We start from the raw sequence: 13,352 nt of genomic DNA, 5'->3' as shown, positions 1-13,352 counted from the left end.
CCAGTCTTAATTCTGCTCCACTGCTCAGACGTTGCCGGAGCTAACCTGTGAGATTTTCATAGCAGGCAGGGCACGTCTTCTCAAATGGGCACGTAGTGCCGAGCACATCGCTGGTGCTCGATAAATACATTACGTTTCCCGTGCTGGATGTGGGATGACCAATGCCATGTTCCCGCCACTCCCTGGGTCAACCCATTGGAAAAGGACAAAGATAGCCAAGATGAGTCAGTTCCTCCAAGCTGTCTACCACTGTGTGTAACGCCAACCCCAGCCATCAGCAGGCGGGATCAAACCTGGGGCCTCTAGAGCTAAATGCATGAACCTCTACTGCAGGGGTGGCCAACCTGAGCCTGAGAAGGAGCAAGAATTTACCAATGTACATTGTCAAAGAGCCACAGTAATAGGTCAGCAGCCCCCCATCAGCTCCCCCACCCCGCTTCCAGCGCCTGCCACCTACTGGCAACCCCACCAATCAGCGCCTCCTCCTCCCTCCCCGCGCCTCCCGATCAGCTGTTTTGTGGCATGCAGGAGGCTCTGGGAGGAGTGGGGGAGGAGTGAGGGCACTGCAGGCTCAGGGGAGGGGGAGGGGGCGGGAAGGGGTGGAGTGGGGGCAGGGCCTGTGGCAGCGCCAGGGGTTGAGCAGTGAGCACCCCCCCTGCACATTGGAAAGTTGGCACCTGTAGCTCCAGCCCCGGAGTCGGTGCCTATACAAGGAGCCGCATACTAACTTCTGAAGAGTGTGGCTCCGTTTATTCACATAGGGACCCATCCTGCGTTGCTCATCTACTTCTTGCTCTTTTGAGGACAAGATGTCACTCGCAATAGTGTCAGGATGTGTGTGAGGGTCACCAGGGTGCATGTACTGGGAAGAGGGTTCATCAGCCTGTCAGGCCGGCATGAAATCTCCTGGGTTTATTTTACTATTTATAATTGTATTGCTAAACAAGAAGCCACAACTGAGATCACAGGCCCACGGTGCTAGGCACTGTACAATCAGTCCAAGCTCCAAAGAGCTTACAATCTAATCTAAACAGACAAGACAGGCCAACGAATGGCTGGTAGCCCCATTTTACCAAAGGAAAACTGAGGCACAGGGGGCAAACTGACCCGCCTGAGGTCACTTCAGAAATCTGTAACAGAACCAGGAACTGAACCCAGATGTCCTGCATCTCACTCCACTGCCTTACTCAGCCAAAAGCCCGTCCTGCCTCTCTATTTATTCTACCCTCTATTCTGCTCTTTTACTCTTGAGTTTGGAGAAGGACTGAGCTCACCCAATGCTCTGGAGTCCTAGGAGACCTCCTCCCGTAAGCCCCAGCTCGATGCCCCAGAGAAACGAGAACGGCAGAGGAAACCAACCGACAGATTTGGAAAGGCCTGGGGCACCGCAGCTCCCACGTACGTCAGCTGATCACGCGGGCGTGCTGCACCTTTCAAAGTCAAACTCCCTCACTTCCAGTCCCGTTAACTCATTCCAGAGCCCGGATGTGGTGATCAGGCTCCTCAGGTGCCTGTGAGAGACAGGTCCCACACTGAAGTGCCCTCTCAGGGCACAGTGTGTGAACAAAGGCCTGATTCTGCAAAATCCAGTCACACCAGACTCCTAGCGGCTTGACTGGAAATTTTGCTGAGATTAGGGCTGGCAAAGTAGGGCCCTAGGACAGAAGCTGCAGAGGCAGCAAGAGGTTTCTGTCAGTTTGTCTTCATCACCATGACGACCATGAAGACCCTTTGGTACAAATGACCCCTAAAAATCCATTACGCCGTGCTGGACGTTTGCACGCCACCGTGTCCCGCCACTGCCTCAAAGAGCTGAGTCAAAATCAGACAGGACAAAAACCAAGGCTCAGAAAGATGCCCCTGGAAAGGGGGCAGGAGGGAATTATTGGTGAGGAGAAGAAGATGATGCCTGGAAGATAACTGGGGTCTGATCCTCACCCCAGTGTTACATGATGTAACTTCCTTGCATAGGTGCCGAATCCGTGGGTGCTCCGGGGCTAGAGCACCCATGGAAAAAAAACTGGGTGCTCAGCACCCACCGGCAGCCTCGCGGATCAGCTCCTCCCCATTCCCCCCCAGCCCTCCCACCTGTTGGTGGGTCCCGCCGATCAGCCCCTCCCACTCACTCCCAGTGCCTCCGGCCCCCCACGGATCAGCTGTTCAGTGGCATGCAGGAGGCACTGGGAGGGGAGGAGGAAGAATGGGGGAAGGAGGAGGTGGGGGGAGAGGGCGGAAGGGGGTGGAGCAGGGGCAGGAAGAGGCGGAGCAGGATGGATGTTTGGGGGAAGGGGTGGAGTGGGGGCAGGGCCTGGGGCGAAGTGGGGATCGAGCACCCCCCTGGAAGTCAGCGCCTCTGCTTCCTTGACTTGTCCCTCCTGATTGACACCAGGGCAAGACCAGCATCAGAGCGATGGTCCCTTAGGGTTTCATGTGTCGCTTGTTTCGATAAGTACCGCTGCTCCAGTACAACCAGCGACTGTCCCTGCACAATGTAACGCATATTCTGAGTGCATACGGATTCCTTCTTTCCCTGCCAAGCCATGGGAAGTCAAAGGAGGCAGGAGCCAGATGAAATCCCATAAAGCAAACCATTTCCGGACAAATGAGCAAACCCTTCCCTTTTCCTCAGGGATGCCGTATATAGACTGAGCTATGTCAAACCAACGAATCTCCAATCCTCTGCCCAAAGCTGATCTATATTACAGGGCTTGGTTCTTCAGACATGAAGCCAGCTTGTGGAACATGGAAACTTGAGGACTATTTGATATTTTTAATCGCTCAGTGAGCATCAGGACTTGGCAGGGGAATAAAGTAAAGTTAAAAGAGAACAGAGATAGTTTGTGTTTGCCACGGCTGCCTGCCATTTCCACAAACTCTCATCGCTTGCACTGAATCTCCCTCCTCTGGCAATTCACAATCGAAAACTGACAAGGTCAATAAAAAATAAATGCCTTTGGGTCAGCGAGTCTCAGTCTTTTCAAGCTGGCGACCCGCTTATTCAAAGTCAAAAAATAAAATTTACCGCCTCTTGACGTTTACTGTAAAAGAGCAGAAACGGTGTCAATGCTAAGCCGGTATCACTACAATAACTGCTGTATTTAACCTCCCAAACTTGGATGGTGACGGCCGGCCAAAGCGAGCCTGGAAATTGTATTTTCTTTGCTGAAGAAATGCAATAGCACTTTCAACATCTCACAACCCCCCACGATTGCCTTTCATGACCCCGCTGTTGAGAAACACGGGTTTAGGCCTGTGGGGTGCAAATCGTGGGGCATGCCCCCTTCGGGGGACGTGGAGGAACATTCGGGGGGGGGCGAGCGGTGACGCCAGGTGGCAGGCGGCCGGGGCCAGCCCCCACCGGGATTGGGAGGGAGCACCACCTCCACCCTTGACTCACCTCAGCAGGCCGCGCAGCCTGCAGGTCAGTGTATGGTGCCGATTTCCGCTCCTGCCAGCGCCAGCTCTGCCCCCAACGACCATCGCACGCGACTTCCCCCACCCTCAAAACCCTAGGGGGAGGGGCAAAGGGGCGAGCATTGGCCATGCCCTAGCGGGGCAGCCTGGCTGCAAGGTAGAAGCGGCTGGCCGTGCAGCGATGGAAGGGGGCGCAGGCAGATTCCGTTAATGGGAAGGGTGGGCGCGACTGGAAAAGTTTGCACATCACTGGTCTAGGTGCCCAGTCCCTCTCTCTAGGCATGTGCAGCGGGTCCAGCCCTGTGAGATCTGGAGACTGGCTGTAACAGTTCTCCTTGCCAACATTTTGGCACAATGTGTAGGAAAAATAAGTCTTAAGGTGTTTTGTTTTGTGTTTAAGGTTAGCTGAATTGATTAATAACAACACTGCATTTATGCCACATACCAGCTTCTGTGCAAGGGCCTCCATGTGCTTGCCAAACAGAGGTAAAGTATGACTGCTCCAACAGATGAAGCGATTTGCACAGAGAAATCAGAGCGGGAGAGAACCTAGGTGGCAAACCCCCAGCTGAGATATGCTCCCCCGGCTGCAGCCTCACAGTCCCCTGCTCATATCGCTGGGTCACGTCACCGCCCGTTTCTGTGCCTCACCATAACTTTCCAGCCACCCATGCTCATGTGCGAGGCCACACATTACCTCCTGCCAGTGTACGGTACTTGGTTACAACACAGGCTCGGTGGACAGAAAAGGAACAAAAGGAGGAGGAAATTATGTTCGGGCTGTATGTGATGCAAAAGCAGAGACCGGGGTGCCTAACGTCACAGAGCAGCGTAGGAACAGTAAGGCTCAACAGGGGTTGGTGTGATGGGTCTATGGACCATACATGGAGAGCTCAAAGCTTTCACACATATGTGTCTGCCCACACACAGCATCGTTGGGCCTGATCCAAAGCCCGTTAAAGTCAATGTTTTTTTTTCCCCATTGACTTCAATAGGTTTTTGATTAGATCTCTTCTGCGGTATGTAAGGGACATAAAGGATCTCTTCACCCATCACTGGAAGGCAACCAACCACCTCTGGGATGCAACAACCCTGCACAGCTGCTTGTCAGGGTCTATTATTATAACCCAGAAAGACTTGGTGGTGTTTGCCATCTAATCCTGAATCGGATTTCTACTGCAATCTTTTAGCAAACGCCGCCCAGGATATAAACCCAGAGTACGCGGGGACGACACAGTGTACTCAGTTAAAGTGCTAGTTAATGTGCTGTCACTTTGCAAAGATGGGCTCAGCCACCCAACCAGACTGGCTGGAAAAAGAGATTTGATAAACAGTGCTTGTGAGCCCCGGCACCTATTTCAGGCCCTCGGCAGCTTGTGCACCAAGATGTTTATGACTGGGTAGCAGAAACTTTAAAAAGCACTTTATTGACAAATCCACAGCAAAGTAATGAGGCTTTAAATCTGTCTCCAAAGAGAAAAGGGGGAGTCGTGTCTTTTCATCTATTTTCTTCCCTTGGCAGAAAAAGTTAGACTATAAAGTCAAAACCACACATGCAGAACACTGACTCCAGAGTATGGGAGAGGGACAGCTACTGGATTTTCCAGCCCATGTCTGCGCCTCCGTAACAATAGCCTATTGTGATCCAGAGTGCCTTTTAAAATCGGAAAACACAAAAGGGGAGGAGAAGACAAGAGGCCACTGTGCCAAACCCCGGCGCTGCAGACAAACCCCCCAATGACTAGAGGAACCACACACACACCTTCAGCTCCAGAAAACTCAGGCCACTATCACTTGAGCTAAGGAGATCCTGCTTAGCTTGTGGCAATTATAGTAGATCCCTTATCCTCTCTGTGGACCAGTCATGAGAGCAACATCACGCTCGCACAAAGCCAACGGTGTTGAGATGAATGGGTAAAGCAGCGACTCCTGGATTCTACTCCACACACTGCCTCTGACCTCGCTCGAGTCACTTGCCTTTCTCTGTGCATCAGTTCCCACTGTGTAAGATGGAGATGACGATACGCACCTAACTCGCAAGGCTGTTGGGAGGAAGCCAGACAGGACTGTAAGTTCCTTAGATGAAAAATGCAAAAGGGGTAGCATGAAAATGAACAGCAGTATCACGGGAGAGACTGAAGAGGACAAAAGTAATGCACCGATGAGATGAATCAATCCACGCACCGACTGAACCCAGGACCTCTGGATATAAAAGCATCAGCCTCTATTACCTGAGCTAAAGAACTCAGGTTCCAGAGCTCACCCACCATTAGACCCATAAACCTCTATATGTGGCCTTGCCACTAGAGGGTGACAGAGAGCAGCACGACGTCAGCTTGAGTTCCACGAGCAAAGCAGACCAGTGAATAAGACACAGGCAGCCCAGGAGTGTGTCAAAGACAGGGTGAGCAACAGTCTCCTTTGTGGCCTTACAAATCTCAAGGAACTTGGTCCAGATGGAATGGGTCCTTAGAGGCGTCCTCCTTTACTGGAATCTAAGCACTGCGCCCAAATCCCAGTGGGTTGAGGCTCCCGAGAGACCCAGACACTTTCTTTAATATTGACAGGTTCCTCGATGGTGGCGCAACAGTGTAAATTTGGGCCTGTATTCAAGTCGAACTTTAACTTTCTAACGAGGAGGAAAACTGCTCACTGGGGTTCAATCTTTGTACTCAGTTGCACGCACTTGAGTAAGTACAAATGGGAAAAAAAAGACTCTGGATATTTACTGCCATCTGCTGGCTAAATCAAACACATGCAATGAGTTGACAGTCACATTTTCTCACAAATTTTAGAAGTTCCAAGTTATCTAGTTCATTCCCATTTTGATTCACTGAGAAACTGCATTTGAGTCCATTGTATTTTGGTAAGAGAAACCTAAAATATGACACACACAAATAGCAAAACTCTCCAGTGTCTCCTCCCCAGCAACCACAGGCAATCGAGTGGCTGGGAAATGTCCACCACCCAGATCATTTTTGGATGGTGCAGAAGGACTAGAAAGGGAAGAAGACACCCAAGGTTCTTGCTAACATGCCCTGGGGGAAAATTCCTCCCTGATCTGGAGATTGGTTCATCTTAGTGAAAGTGAACAAGAATCCCCACTGTAAAATCACTAATCCCATATATACCCCTAAACTAGCGTTGATGTTTTTGTGAATTTCAGTAATGTGGATCCCATTATCTTTTTAAAACGTGACCTTGGAAATGCTCCTACTTCAAAAGGAAACAGATTGCCAGTGCAATATGTTTTAAATTGATAGCAAAATCTCTGCTCCCAACTGGCTCTGATTAAGAGGTGCATCGAAAAATGAGCCCCAAATTGACACCAAAGTACCATAGCATGTTTCACCCTAGGATCTCACAATATATGACAAAAAAGGAACTCACTTCATACCACCGCTGGAAAGTTGCAATAATTAACCCCATTTTACAACTGGGATGACTGAGGCATACAGAGAGTCAGTATCTTATCCAAGATTAAATAGCAAAAGCCAGGAATATTATCTAGTTTCCCTGGTTTCCAGTCCTGCGCTTGAACCATGAGATCACCCCTCCTCCATCTCACACAGATCTGCCATTGGTATCTCACTTTTTCCCCCAGTGTGTAATTCACATCAGAAATGTGACACTGGCACAATTTAAGCAGCATAAAAGGGTCAATCAACCCCCCAGAAGTTTCTAGTTTGGTGGTTTTCCAAGCATCTAAGTGCGACCCCCCCCTCTTATAAAAACTTTTTTATATATTTAACACCATTATAAATGCTGGATGCAAAGCGGAGTTTGGGGTGGAGGCTGACAGCTCGTGACCCCCCATCTAATAACCTCGCGACCCCCGAGGGGTCCCGAGTCAGTTTGAGAACCACTGTTCTAGTTACAGAGCCCTGCCCTGGAAGCATAATTAGCCAATCAGAATCAGTTCTGATGATGTAATGCTTATGACCCAATAGCCACATTGGCGTTTGAGTAGATGGTGTTTCCAATCTGTCCCCTGCTTACTCGTGTAGTTGAATTGATCTTAATCTAGTAGCAGCGTTTTTATAATTGCTCTCCTGGTCCTTAATTCTTATGACTTGAAACATAATAATGAGCAAATATTGCTGCGAGGTCATTATTTAAAGACTGAGATGTGTTCTCCTTAAAAAGACACCTTCTTTCTGCCTAGATTCCCTGAGCAGATTCACAAGCCCTGGGGATGCAGGGGTTTAGTGTGTGATTCTTCTAATATATATTACATTCAACATCTACTGTGTTTAACCCCAGAGGTGGCTGCATTGCTGTAGTAGGGTGAAAAGATCCTAGCCCCATACAGATTGTAAAGTACTTGAGGGGGCTTTGGAATCAAAGGCCCCTCATAAGTGCAAGTTATTATCATTAACGACTTTGTGACTGGAAAATGGGAATGACAGGCATCATAATTAAGGAAATTGAATTATTTTATAAACTAGCATTTTACATTTGATCTCCAGATGTGATGCAGCTGAGAGCTAATTAGTCTGTCAGCTCTTAGCGGGCTCTTTTTTCCCTTTGTGCTGTGCTGTGGTTCAAAAATGCATCTCTTTCGTCCCCAGCCAGGGAATCTCCCCTAATCAGCCAACACGTGGCTCTGCTGAAATGACTGGATATTCTTTAAGTGGCTCGTGAAATAATGTCTCTAACGAAAATCAGTGAACCCCACACTAGTGTCTAATAATTAAAGGATTTCTCTCTTTTTCCTTGCTGTGCACAAGACTCTGATCAGCTGTAGAACTTCATGCTTAGACACTGTATGGACCATGAACTCTGAGGCTGGTACTGGAGATGCAGCTATATAGCATTAGGTCACTGATCCCAGGTGCTAGTCATAGATGGGGTGTCAAAGGGATATGCTGATGCCCTTCCAATGTGCACCATCTTTTGTGGGGAGATCCCCCACCCCCGACTCTCCTTTAATCCATTTGATCCCAGGGGAGAACACACTGGACGGGTTCAAAAACCTTGAACCGTGTCAGAGGCGAACAAGCCCATCCCCATTCTCCCCGTGACGCTGCCCCTGGGCGCAGCATCCACAGTTCATGTGCCCTATTTATTTTCCATGCAAGCAGCAGACTTTAGAAAATGTGATTTGTGTGCAGTAATCCAATCTCCACACTGGGATCGGCCTCTCTTGGCTCCCAGCACATCTGGAACATCTGGAACGTATGCAGCGCATTAGGGGTATTGGCAACGGCACCGATGGAGCTGGATGTGCCCACAAGAACAGCCGAGTCACTCACACAAACACACACACAAGTTCCCTCACGCCAGGCTGCATGGGTGTCCCTCAAACACAACTCCTCTCCCACATCAGTCCAACTATGTGCTCCAGTAAGAGACCAAATAATAATAAGAGCTGCTAATAAAATGGTCATCATAGTATTATTCAGACACCATGAAAGTGGGCCTGCTCGCTGGACGCAGTGCTTTTTTAAAGACAAGTAGATGGTGCAACCTCCCTAACCAAACCCTGGTTATATTCCCCAAGGCTTTACCGCACCCTGGCGACCCCATGTCCAGCCACCACCAGGGAAGGGGTGGAGAGAGGCTGCAGGTTGGCTGCCCCTGATTAATGAAGGTTTCAAGTCTCCCTGGGAGACTTTTGGATAACCAGGGTTCTGCTGTAGAATCTCCTCTGCAACAAAAGGCGAGTTCTAAAGTTCTGTGCAAGGCTGCACTTCCTATTATTATGCATCACAATTAAAAGATGTGATCAACTGGATTAACAATAGACCATCCAAACACTGGGTAAAACGCCAACAAGACTGGAGCCCAAAAAGAGCTATTCAGAGTAAATGCTGAGTTAAAAAGAAATGTAGGTCACCAAAAATAAAAATTGGTCTGGATGAATGGTCAACTTAGCAGCTTTGGGCATGTTTTTTAAATTCCTCTCACCTAGGCCCTCTCCCTTAGCTACTTTCAGTAATAATCAGGAGCTTATCCCCAGGAAATATCAAAGTGGCTATTTGTTGCGGGTGAGACCTGTGATTACTCAATTTGGACAGTCGTTCCTGGGTCTTGATTTGAAATTATGCCAAGAGCTATGAAACAATGTAAATCCGTGGCTCTCAAGCTTTCCAGACGACTGTACCCCTTTCAGGAGTCTGATTTGTCTTCCGGACTCCCAAGTTTCACCTCACTTCAAAAACTACTTGCTTACAAAATCAGACATAAAACTACACAAGTGTCACAGCACGTTATTACGGAACAATGGCTGACTTTCTCATTTTTACCATATCATCATAAAATAATTAAATTGGAATATTAATATTGTACTTACATTTCAGTGTATAGAGCAGTATAAACAAGTCATTGTCTGTATGAAGTTTTAGCTTGTACTGACTTTGCTAGTGAGCTTTGTGTAGCCTGCTATAAAACTAGGCAAATATCTCAATGAGTTGATGTACCCCCCTGGAAGACCTGTGTGTACCCCCAGGGGTACGTGTACCCCTGGTTGAGAACCACTGATGTAAATAACATCATGTTCCCGTACTTTCAGTATTTACAAGTCAAACATTTGATTGTGAAAGATGGATACAAGGCAGCTCTAGCTAGACATTTAACCACATTTGAGGAGTTGACCCAGGAGCAAGCTCAAACAAAAGATTTCTCCAATATGTACAATTGTGACTGAAAAAGATGTTGATAAGAAAACAACCCAGATTAAAAGATGGGAGAGGGATTTGGACAAATGAATTGAACTGGATGAGTGGGACTCTATACAGGAAAGGGACTATACATCTTCTATTTGTGTAGATCAAAGACATTTTTTATAAATTACTGGATAGATGGCTTTTGACTCCAGTTAAGATCTATCGCATTTTTGCTACTAAGGAGATGCTCTGCTGGAGGAGTTGAAGGGAAGAGGGAACATACTTGCACATGTGGTGGTTGAGTCCAGGAATTAGATGGTTTTGAGAGGAAATTATTTAAGACATTCATTTGAGGACAAAGTGCCAGCTTCCTAGAGAGCCCCCTGACCTGTTGATTTAATGCTTCAGTAAATGATCTACATTTTAAACAGAGCAACAAATTAATTTCCTTTGTATTGTCAGCAGCTAGGCTTCGCATTCCGCATTACTGGAAATATGTGACAGTGACTCCTCTGAAATTGTGGTACAGTAAAATATGGACTGTCCTTGTAATGGAAAAAGCTTTCACACCAAGTACGGACACAAGAACTGTGCCAAAAAGAGGAGAGGTATTTAGAAATGTGGTCACCCTTTGTAGCATGCTCAGAGGAGAGGGGGCTCCCCAGCCAGCAAGCCAGGCAATGACATACCATGTGGCATACAGTTCTAGCTTCCAATAAGCTAAGAGTTTGCATCCAAACATCCAGAATCCCCATATTATATACACAGTTTTCTGTTAAGGACTGGCCACTGTGGACGTGTTACACTGCCCACTATTGGACAGACTTAGAACTGCTCCGCTTAGCCTGCTAAGGGAGATTCACTGGGGTGTTGTGAGGCTTAATGTGTATATAATTAGGTATGTCTTCACTGCAAAGTTAACCTGGGCTCTTACCCACACCTGCTCCTGTCCACACACAAAAACCTTTAACCTCAGTTGGAAGTGCTTTAAACCTAGGCTAGCGTACTCACCTGGGAATCTGGCTTAGAACCCAGGATCTGCTTTAACTTGGGCTGGGACCCACCCCCTTTGCAGTGAGGACTCAGACTAAACCTCAAGGGCTGATAGACCTCCAATACCTTCCCACAATTCCCACTCCCCCAAAGGCCAGTGAGTTTTCCCACAACTGACTGAGAAAGAATTCTAGAGCCTCTCAACCCAAAGCACCATGGGATAGACTCCCCGACACACACAGGAGCCCATGTACACCCTGCAGTGAAAACATACCCTCTATTTCACAAACTAACTGGCACTTTTCATCAAAGGATCACAAAGCACTTGACAAAAATGAAGTAAGCTTCACCATATCCACGGTGGGGGGGGCAGACAGCATTATCCTGGTTTGAACAGAAATGGTCCCAAACCTGACCAATGCCCCTGGATGTTGAGAATGTTCACAACAGTCTAAACTTGTCTGCTCGGGCTGGTCTCTATAACAGGCTAAACTGGACCCACATATGGGAACACCTTCCCCGGGCACTGTGGAGCTGTTCAGACCCATTGAAGACAATGAAGCAATAACAATTTACACTAGCCGAAGAGCTACCCCCAATCTAGCCATGCATTCCTAATAAGCCTTTCACCATAGGCTCTACAACACACAGGCACCAATACTAAATTAAGCAGACTAATATTTCTATCTAGTAAGGCCAAGCCTCTCCACCCAGCCCTTGTTTTATGCTACTCACCTCCATGAGGATGATTCTTAGTGGTCATCTTCCAGGAGACGTGTGGCTCTCTGAATACAGCATGACCAAAGCAATTCATCTCAAACAGGAATCACCTGTAGCAAATCCCTCATTTTCTCTCTCTCTCTCAGGCCTACCTCGTGCTGCAATCACTTACTTTCCAAGGGGGCTTGTTCCAGGAAGAGATGCAGCTGCTGTAGTGGTTTTCTGGCACCATGCAGGTCTTCTGTGATTTACTGCATGGGAGACCTCATGGCACAGCTCATTTAACAGGATTTGTGAAGGGAGTAGTGGGTTGGGGCTAACTTGATGTGTGGTCTTGGGCTGGGCACTTTGGGCCAGTTGTTCAAAAGTATTCAGGTGCTGAGCTGGATTTTCAAATCTACCTAAGGAGGGTAGATGCCTAATTCCTATTGGAACCAATGGGATTTAGGTGCTTAAACACTTTTGTAAATCCCACTAGGTACCACTCTGCGTCTTTAGGTGCCTAAATACCTTTGAAAAACTGGCCTTTTACCAACTGTACCTGGACTTTCCCCACCTGTAAAATGGAGATGAATGCTATTGCTTGCTTCCCACACCAGCAAGTGCAGTAGGGGTTTCATGGAGTGGTTGTAAAGCACTATACCTAAGCTAAGTAGTATTGAAATGTATTTTTAAGCCTTCCCTGCTGTGACTGGAGCAATAACTACACCAACAGAGGTGAGTTATTAAAACTCAGTTATTTTCCTAAGAGTTTACATGATGGAGAGAAAAGTCTTCACTATCACACAACTTTGAACAAACTCCCAGTGAGAGATCACTCCCCAGGGAGAGGTGGCTTTATGTGTTGCCTGGGGAATTTTTAAATGGAAACTTATTTCCTTCCTAAGCGTTGCCCTCCTTTGGTTGGGTAATACTCATTTGTTTTTGTAGGGTTACTCCTGAACGCTGGGCTGTGCATGTTGGGCTTTTGTAGAGTTCTTTGTGAGCTGCATGCACTTATTGACTGGTGGTGAGACTCTTTAGTATGCTGGACAGTGCATGCTGATTTATCGTATTGCTGTTTGTGGGTGCTGGAGTTGGCATGCTGGCTTGTTAAAGGGTTGCCTAGGATGCTAACCGTGAATGTTTATCTAAAGATAAAGGGTAGCTAGGTATTAATTGGCTCTGCTGGTTTGAAGCCTATGTCTGCTGAGCAGATCGTGGGTCTGGATCCTGCTGATACAGCACCGAGTTGTTGGTAGTCCTTAGGAAGGTGGAGCTGTTTGGATGAGCCATCTGATTTTGAAAAGCTTTTGGTACAGGTTTCTTTGGGGCAGAACCATTCCCTAGAGGAGTTAATACATCTCTTTGGGGCTGTATTTTCAGAGTTAAAATATTGCCAGCACCTGGAGACTAACAAAAAGCAAACACTTCCAGAATAGCCGAGGTCAGGCCATTGTATAAAAATTAGCATTAAAGGCTGCTGTGAGTTTTTGTCACTTTCCCCCACCAGGGACTTGGAAAGTGGCTCTTGCCTCTAACCACCACTAGAGGGGCCTAAAACAGCTGTTAAATAGTAATACTGTACAATTCTGTTAAAACCAGTGGGAAATTGAAGGATTTCTCTTTGCTTGCCAG

This window comes from Terrapene carolina, unplaced genomic scaffold (genome assembly GCF_002925995.2).
Source record: "Terrapene carolina triunguis isolate 2854851 unplaced genomic scaffold, T_m_triunguis-2.0 Scaffold236, whole genome shotgun sequence".
Classification (NCBI taxonomy): domain Eukaryota; kingdom Metazoa; phylum Chordata; order Testudines; family Emydidae; genus Terrapene; species Terrapene triunguis.
The sequence above is the reverse complement of the archived record's forward strand: the minus strand, read 5'-3'. Positions refer to the sequence as shown.